This window comes from Myotis lucifugus, unplaced genomic scaffold (genome assembly GCF_000147115.1).
Source record: "Myotis lucifugus unplaced genomic scaffold, Myoluc2.0 scaffold_193, whole genome shotgun sequence".
Classification (NCBI taxonomy): Eukaryota; Metazoa; Chordata; class Mammalia; order Chiroptera; family Vespertilionidae; genus Myotis; species Myotis lucifugus.
The window spans coordinates 1223020-1231265 of record NW_005871241.1 but is presented as its reverse complement, the minus strand read 5'-3'; positions in this window follow the sequence as shown (position 1 = coordinate 1231265).

The window sequence follows — 8246 nt, the reverse complement described above, 5'->3', positions numbered from 1 at the left end:
CGGTTCTGGCGATATTAGGCTTTTATTATATAGGATCTCAACATTTCAATGATTAAAGATTCTGTCCTACTTCTGCTCCTTCAATATGACCTACAGACTTGAGATTGTTTATAGCATGTCCTGCATTCTCTATTTTTTTCCCTGCAATTTTTCTATCACATAAATCAGAACCATTTTCCTCAAATTAGATTATTATTTTTCAGACATGTTCTCATGCATAAAAGTAGAATAGAAATAAGAAGAATATAAAATATACATAATCAGCATGCTGGCTCCCAATGGTACTAATTATTCTTTATTAATATACTGATAATGACATGAAAAATAAAGATAATTTATTTATATAACCATAGCTATTTTCGTTATTCTGGTATGACATTCAAGATCATACCTTAACTTTATTGCCTCTAAAAAATGCCCCATTGGAAACCTTAACTAAATCCCGGTATCAGACATAGTCTTTTATGTTTTATATACACCCACTAAACTGTAGAAACAGTGAAAGACATGACAAGTACACTATAGGGATCATATGTATCTGCATAAATCAGATTATGATAAACAGTAAACTAAAAGGTGAAATGTGCCTGAATAAAGCACTGAACTGGGCATTTTAGGATTGAATTATGCATTGTCTGCTATCAGCCCCCTATACAACCACCTAATGACCATACTTGATTTATCTATGTGGAAGGTTTGAGGGACTTAGGGGAAGATCATAAAAAATGATATGTCCACAAGAAGCAGTGACTTACAATAAATTCTACTGGACACCACCTAGATCAGATTGCATGAGAAAGGAAGTCCCTGATAGCATGAGACCATCCAGAGACCTAAGGGGAGGGACCACCATCCAAAAATGGGAGGAGACAGGGGAGATCCCACGGAACAAGGGGATCAAAGAAGGCACTTACATATCTAGGTGATGTTGCTCAGAGAACTCTAACCAGTCATGAAAACATGGGGTCCTAGTACTACAAGGTCCTGTTTTATCAATGGACAGCAAATTCAGGGTGGGGTTGCACAGGTATGGAAGACAGGCAGGCTCTAAATAGCTAACATCTATTTTGAAGGGCTATTTCTGAAATAATTTGAAGTGTAGAAATTTGCATTTGGTGTTGGTAGGCTTTCAAACTAATGGGTTCCAGCCTGTAGTGAAGAAATAACCCAGAGAGTAGGATAATCAAACCATTTTTGGCTCATTTATATAACAAAGTGGAATAATAATTCTTGTCACATACTGAACCTGCCACATGAGTGTTGGGGGATTAATGAAATAATATTTGTGAAGCCTTTGGGGTTCTTCTCAAGACAGTACTTTATTAATACAAAACAGACTATTATTGTGGCAAAATGCCCCTTCCCAAGGTAGCTTATACACAATTACTGCTGGTATATTCACTGCAACTGAATGAGCTGTTAATGGATATCATAAACATTAAAATGATTCCTTTAGATTTTATTGGGAGGATAGAGGTTCTCATATAAACATATTTCAAGAATATTTTAAAAATTAAATCAAAAGCATAGTTTAAATAGAATTATGAAATGAGTATTTGGATTTAAATATAAATATATAAAATTAGTTTTCTAAGAATTATTTCTATTGAAAAAGGACTCATAATAATTGTTTCTCAATACAATTACAGAAAGCAAATGAAAACTCGTTATTTCTGTCTGAAATCTTGATCCTGAATCTATGTTTGTCTAGGATTTTTTACTCTGAATCTACCTTTAATCCTGGGTGGTATGGCCTCAACAGTAATTAGTGTCAAAAATTTCTGCTGTAAATTCAGATATTATACCAGGTAATTTAAGAAAAGGAATTGAGTTAAATATTTTAAGATTTTTCCGAATTTCTACTAAGCAATAAAACACACCCTCCAATAATTAAAATAACCAGACATTAACAAAGTAAAAACGTCTAAAATAATTCAACATAGTTGATTGATGATCAATATTATAATAGAGATGAAATAATTTTGACTGTTTATGTTTTTAATCAACACATTGATTTATAATGAGCAAAAGCTATTCATAGTTGGTTGCCCCACTGGAATTGAGAAAACAGATTCAAGGTCTGAGCTGGTATCTAATAAGTACCTTAAGCAATCCATGTTAGTCCATTCATATCTGTTTGTATCCTTATTACTAAGCCCCCTCCAAACGTTATGAAGCTTCCAAACTTTGCAATAATATGCCTTCATTTATTACCTGAGAGAGTAGACATACAAAATCAAATTATCAGTGAACTTCCTTCAAATGGGTGATCAGCCACAATATGTTAGCAACAGTCTGACCACATCAGTAAATTCTCTACAATCCAAGCTTATATTTCACTTCTAATTCCTATACTCTTCCAGTTTACTCATAAAGTTTTCACTCAGTTTCTGCAGAAACTATTTACCAGATTTTATATTCTCGTTGGCAAATATTTTTTTATGGATGAACCACACTGCCCCTCTGAAGCGCTCTCTCTCTCTCTCTCTCTCTCTCTCTATATATATATATATATATATATATATGTGTGTGTGTGTGTGTGTGTGTGTGTGTGTGTGTGTGTGATTTCAGAGAGGAAGGGAGAGGGAGAGAAAGATAGAAACATCAATGATGAGAGAGAATCATTGATCAATTGCTTCCTGTATGCCCCTTACTGGGGATCAAGCCTGCAACCCAGGCATGTGCCCTAACTGAGAATTGAACCATGACCTCCTGGTTCATAGGTCACCACTCAATCACTGAGCCATGCCCTCTGGCCCCCTCTGAAGCTCTTTTGAAGAGTAACCGTGATTAATAGGCTAAAGGCAATGAGAGGTGAAACAGACAGATATTGGGGAGAATATTAGTGACCCTGTGAGGAACTTGCTTCCCATGAGGTCATTGCACATATTTAGGCCGAGGACATTCTTCACATGTAATCCTAGAAAGGGGTGCTGTTTATCTTGGCCCAAAAGGTTTAGGGGAATATAATGTTCCAGTATTTTCATGTTCAATCTCCCCAATCTCCTTGCCTGGACACAACTGGTATCCAATATTTATTTCTCTGAGACTTACTATAGTATATTTTAAAAAATTCATGGCTGGCTATGAATTTTAATTGTCAACTTTGCTACCTTCACATTTTGGTCTGTGGCTTAATTTTTAACACAAGCTGTCATAAGCCTGTAAGAGATGAGAGGCTACTCAAAAGCTGCCACAGGGCTATTTGCTTTTTACAATCAATTTTCAGTTGGCTGCTCTGAGCCTATAATTTTCTTTCTGTAGGCCTTCCAATGGCACCAAGAGAAGCCAACCCACTCACTCTTCACTCATTATCATTATATTGCCCACATACCATTCAAGTGTGCCACCATCCCCATATACCTCTGCATCTACTTACATCCCATCCCTATTAATCAAGGGTGAAATCCTTAACACTGCTGATGTGAATATATGTCACATTTTATCACCAGTTCATTTTTGGTATCAGCTATTTTATTGTAGGTTTTTCAGAAATCAGAACTTGAGGCAAACACTCATAGGCTACTACTACTTTATTAGGAAGTATAATCCAAAAGAAATGAGAGGGAGAAAATGTGAGTGAGGCAGCAAATGTCAGAGAGAAAATAAAAGCAAATGTTACCAGGGTGGTCACCATGAACTTAATACCAAGCAAAACCTGTTTTGTTTTGTTGTGTTTTTTTTTTTCCCTGAGAAGCAGTATGTGTGATTTTGCCTATCAACAATCCAGCCTTGGAGTGGAAGTAGAATTTATCTATTGGCTTCTTTCTCTCCCTGGGAAAAACTCTTCAGTGTGGGACATGTGAAAGTCATATGCATGCCCCATGGATTTGTAAGTCTTGGGGTCACAGGGAACACTGAGGGGGAGGTGAGGAACATCTGGCATGGACATGGGATAAAGTGCCTACTGCTTGGACTACTACCTGGTTGAGCCAAAACAGTATTTTTGCAGTAGTTAGCTGGCATAAAACCGTTGGCAAGATCTCCACACACATGTAAATGACAAGGCTATGAAATCCTATAAATGAAATAGCTTAGATAAGCTTACACTAAAACCAAAACCAAACAGCAATCCTCTTTCCAAGGCTCTCCTACCCTCTTGATTCTTAGCTCCCAAAGGCAACGCTTTCAACTCTTTGTAGCTTTTTCTTCTGGTATTTAACAAAATACTTTTAAATGACACCCTTATTGGTGCTTAAAAACACATTTAAAATAACCTACTTCTACTATTTATTTTTTATCCCTTTTAAAAAATTAGGCATTCACTATTGATCTTGTGCAGCTGACCACTATATTCTTTGCATTACACTACCATAGCCAACATTTATACACACTCACATAAAATATACTCATCTTGATTTGCTATACGATCATCTTGATTTGCCCACAATAATGTGCTGTTTTTATCCCACAAGAGAGACAATATACATGATAATTCTATCAGATATTACGCATATCCTTCCAAGTTGAACCCAATGTTACATAAGCTTGAACCAAAACTCCATTCAGACATACTAGAACTGTTCTAGTGATTGAGGTCCTAGTGTAATTCATTATTTTACGGCAGACTGGCACTGCCCTCTGCTTATCTCTGAGGAAGTTTGAAATTCTGATAGTTAAATTTTGTCCAAAGGATGTCAAATGGTCTAATTATTTATAATATGCTATTTAAAATTCTAAACTCCCATAGTGCCCCCCCCCCCACACACACACACTTGTCTTACTCATTTTATAAATAGGACTGCATTATAAATGTTTGGTTGAATTAGTACTATGACCACCTAAAAGCTGTTCACAGCTGGCCCACATTTGAATATACTTTTTTTTTTGTTGCTGTTCCACTGAACTAAATTTAATAATTAATTTATTTACTTGCTAATGCTAATTCCTGCTACAATCTGCAACAGGGTTAGACAGACCTTTCTCTGTGTACTTACTGTTAAGAAAAGACAGGGGTTGTTAGGGGTTCACTGATTTTGTCCAGTTTTATTTCATTCACAATGCTTTAGACACAATATTTAGATGTGACAGTGATTTACAAAGAATACAATTTCCCTTCTTCCTTATATTTTATGTGAGAAAACTAAAATTTAAAATGTGACATTCTAATAAAGTATTGAAGTGTTGGCCGGTACATTATGCAATTTACTTTGAATGCAGGATCAGTTTCAGTTTGCGTATGTGAATTATTAGAAGTGGTGTATATGTAAAAGAGTTAAATCTTCTGATTCTAAGACTATAATTATAATCCTAGGACATTCTGACATCAAAAGCTCCTTTTAGAGAAGAAGTAAAAGCTTCATAGGGGCTTCCTGTCTAAAACAGAACAAATATGTTCAGTAACGGAAAGCATGAGAAGTGTGAAGTGCTGGAACAGGTTTAGTTGACATCAGGAAATTAGCCTTCGTTCTGTAGGAAAGTGAAATAGCCAATTCTACTTTTCACATGATTGTTCTATAGGAGTTTAATAAGCAACTGCTGAAAATTTTTGATGTCCTTAAGAATAAACGTGTGTTTTTTTCAAGTAGGTCATCAAATAATGTACACCCACCCATATATCCTGCATTAGCTAAAATTCTAAATTGATTTCCTTCACATCTCTAACTTTATTCTAATCCACAATGTTTCTTTTTAGTGATAAATGCATTTTAATTTAAACATGTTCAACATTAATTCAATTGTATAGGCTAGTTTTATTTGAAATTTTCAATCATGTTTTCTTAAAAATATATAAAGAGTCTAATGACATTACATTCCAATGATGCTGAGAACTATAATAATTGATCCAAGGGCCGATGGCCTTTTAAATATATAAAAATTTTTTGGGTGAATGATTAATACAAAGTACGTACAAAGGGAGATCATGTAAGATCTTTGACCTTATACCATGTTAGTATTTCAGACCAGTTCGTTACAGAAAAAGGTCACTCAATATTACAGCGAGCTTGTAAGAGAAACTGTAGCTTGAAAGATGGAGGAAATAAAAGTTGAGAAAAGTAAATAAATATAAACCTGTTAGGAACTGAGTATTAACTGTATTATGATTACAGATATAAGCAAATGTATTTAAAAGTCTTTAGGTACATAAAGGAGTAAAGATGCTCTATCTTTGATACGACTACTAGAGTATTTAAAAGTATTTTCACTTCAAATTAACTCAATACATAAGCTCATATGTTTTTAAAATATACTTTGGCCCATGTCCACCTTAGTTTGTCTAACTTCACCCCTTAGAACACACGTTCCCCATGTCTGTAAATATTGTTGACTACCAACTCTGTGATTTTTCTGCTCCATTATCTCCATAGGCCTCCAACTTTGCATGTTCAAATTCCTTTGACATCTCCATTTGAAAATTTAAAACATTTTAGTGTTAACATGGACCCAAAACAGAATTATTGATTTCTGCCTTCCCAAGCTATCTGTGTTTCTTTAGCTATTCCTGATTCTGTTTTTTTGTATCACATTTACCCAACATAAAATTCAATGACACATTCCCAATGACAAATTCCTGGTTCTTCCCTTTCCCAAACCTCTATCTCATCCATCTTCATGTTCTTCAATCTTTATCTTTAAAACTAGAGGCCTGATTCACAAAATTCATGCACGGGGGTGGGGGTCCCCTCAGCCCAGCCTGCACCCTCTCCAATGTGGGATGCCTCAGGGGATGTCTGACCCAAAACATAGGCATATACAATAGTGAAATAACAAAAAGAAAAAAGAAAATATGGTACCCAGAACATAGGCAGTGACAAAAAGGGGGGTGGGGGGGGAATGTGAGAGTTACACTGAACAGAAGACCCAAAAGATGAATGCAAAAGCCTAGACTTTAGACTTAAATATTTAACTAAATTCACTTGGATGTTTTATAGTGAATTGATGATTTCCCCACATTACCTAAAAAATGTTCCATATTCTCATATCAGACGATGGCAAATACGTCCTTTTAGTTGCTGATATAAAATTTCCTAAGTATCATCTTTGACATCACTCTTTCTTTTATAAGCTATATCTAGTCTGTCTGAATGTTTCTGGTTACACTTTTCTAATATATCATGAATTTGATCACTTATCAACACATTTATTACTATACTTTGTATTAAATTACCATTCCCAATGGCTGCCAGCCATATAGCCTCTGTAGGGATCCTAATAAATGTAAATCATATTATATTTCTCTTTTGCTCAAAAATCACCCATGGACTTCTATCTTATTCAGAGAATGAGTGTCTATTAAAGTACTAGGCATGTGAGGATCTGGCTTCCCATTCAGATTTGGTGTCATCTTCCACTTATTCTCTTTGATCTTATCACAAAGTCCTCACTAATTTTTTAAAACCAAACCAATCCTGCACAGGTCTCCAGAATTTGTCACTTTCTTGGCTCTCTGCCTTAAACGCTCTCTTCTGCGGTATTCACCTGGCTTGCTCACTCATCAACATCAGGTCTTGACTCACATGTTAACATCTCAGTGGGAGATATTTAACCGCTATGTTTAAAATGACAATCACTCTTTCCTCACACCTTCCCTTCTGTGCTTCATAGCATTTTTCAACATCTAACCTACAATATACCATACTTAATCAATTTGTTTACACTTTCATTCTCTTTCTCATTTTTAAAGATATATAAATTATATAATAGGAATTTTTATGTTTTGTGTAATTTTTTATCCACAAGTTTATTAGAAAAGAAGGAAATGCTAGATGTTAAGTACACAAATATATAAATGAGCTATTAATCAATCTAACACAATTTAAAAACTTTAAAAGAAAAATATTTAAACTTTATGAAAAGACTTTAAAGAATAATTAAAGCAAGTACATTTAATCTATTTTCACAGATAAGAATTATCAGAATTAGAAACTTATCAATCCCTGGAAGTAGTTTTATAGATTCAATGGAATCTAAATTAAAATGGCAATAGGAATGTTGTTACTTGGTATCTTGGCAAGCTTATTAACATTAAGTAAATAATGGCCAAGAACAGTCAGGATACTCAAGATATCCCAAAAGAAGGATATATTGGTGGCAATTGCCCCATCAGATAAAAATTCTAATCTATAATAATAAAAGCATAATATGCTAATTAGATCAGACAGCCGAATGACCTTCCAGACATCATTCGGGACATCCTTCCTGATGAAGCCACTGTGGCAGGGCCTGAGGCAAAGGAGATTAGGGGCAATCACGCCAGCAGGTGAGCAGTTAGGGGTGATCAGGCAGGCAGGCAGAGTGGTTAGGGG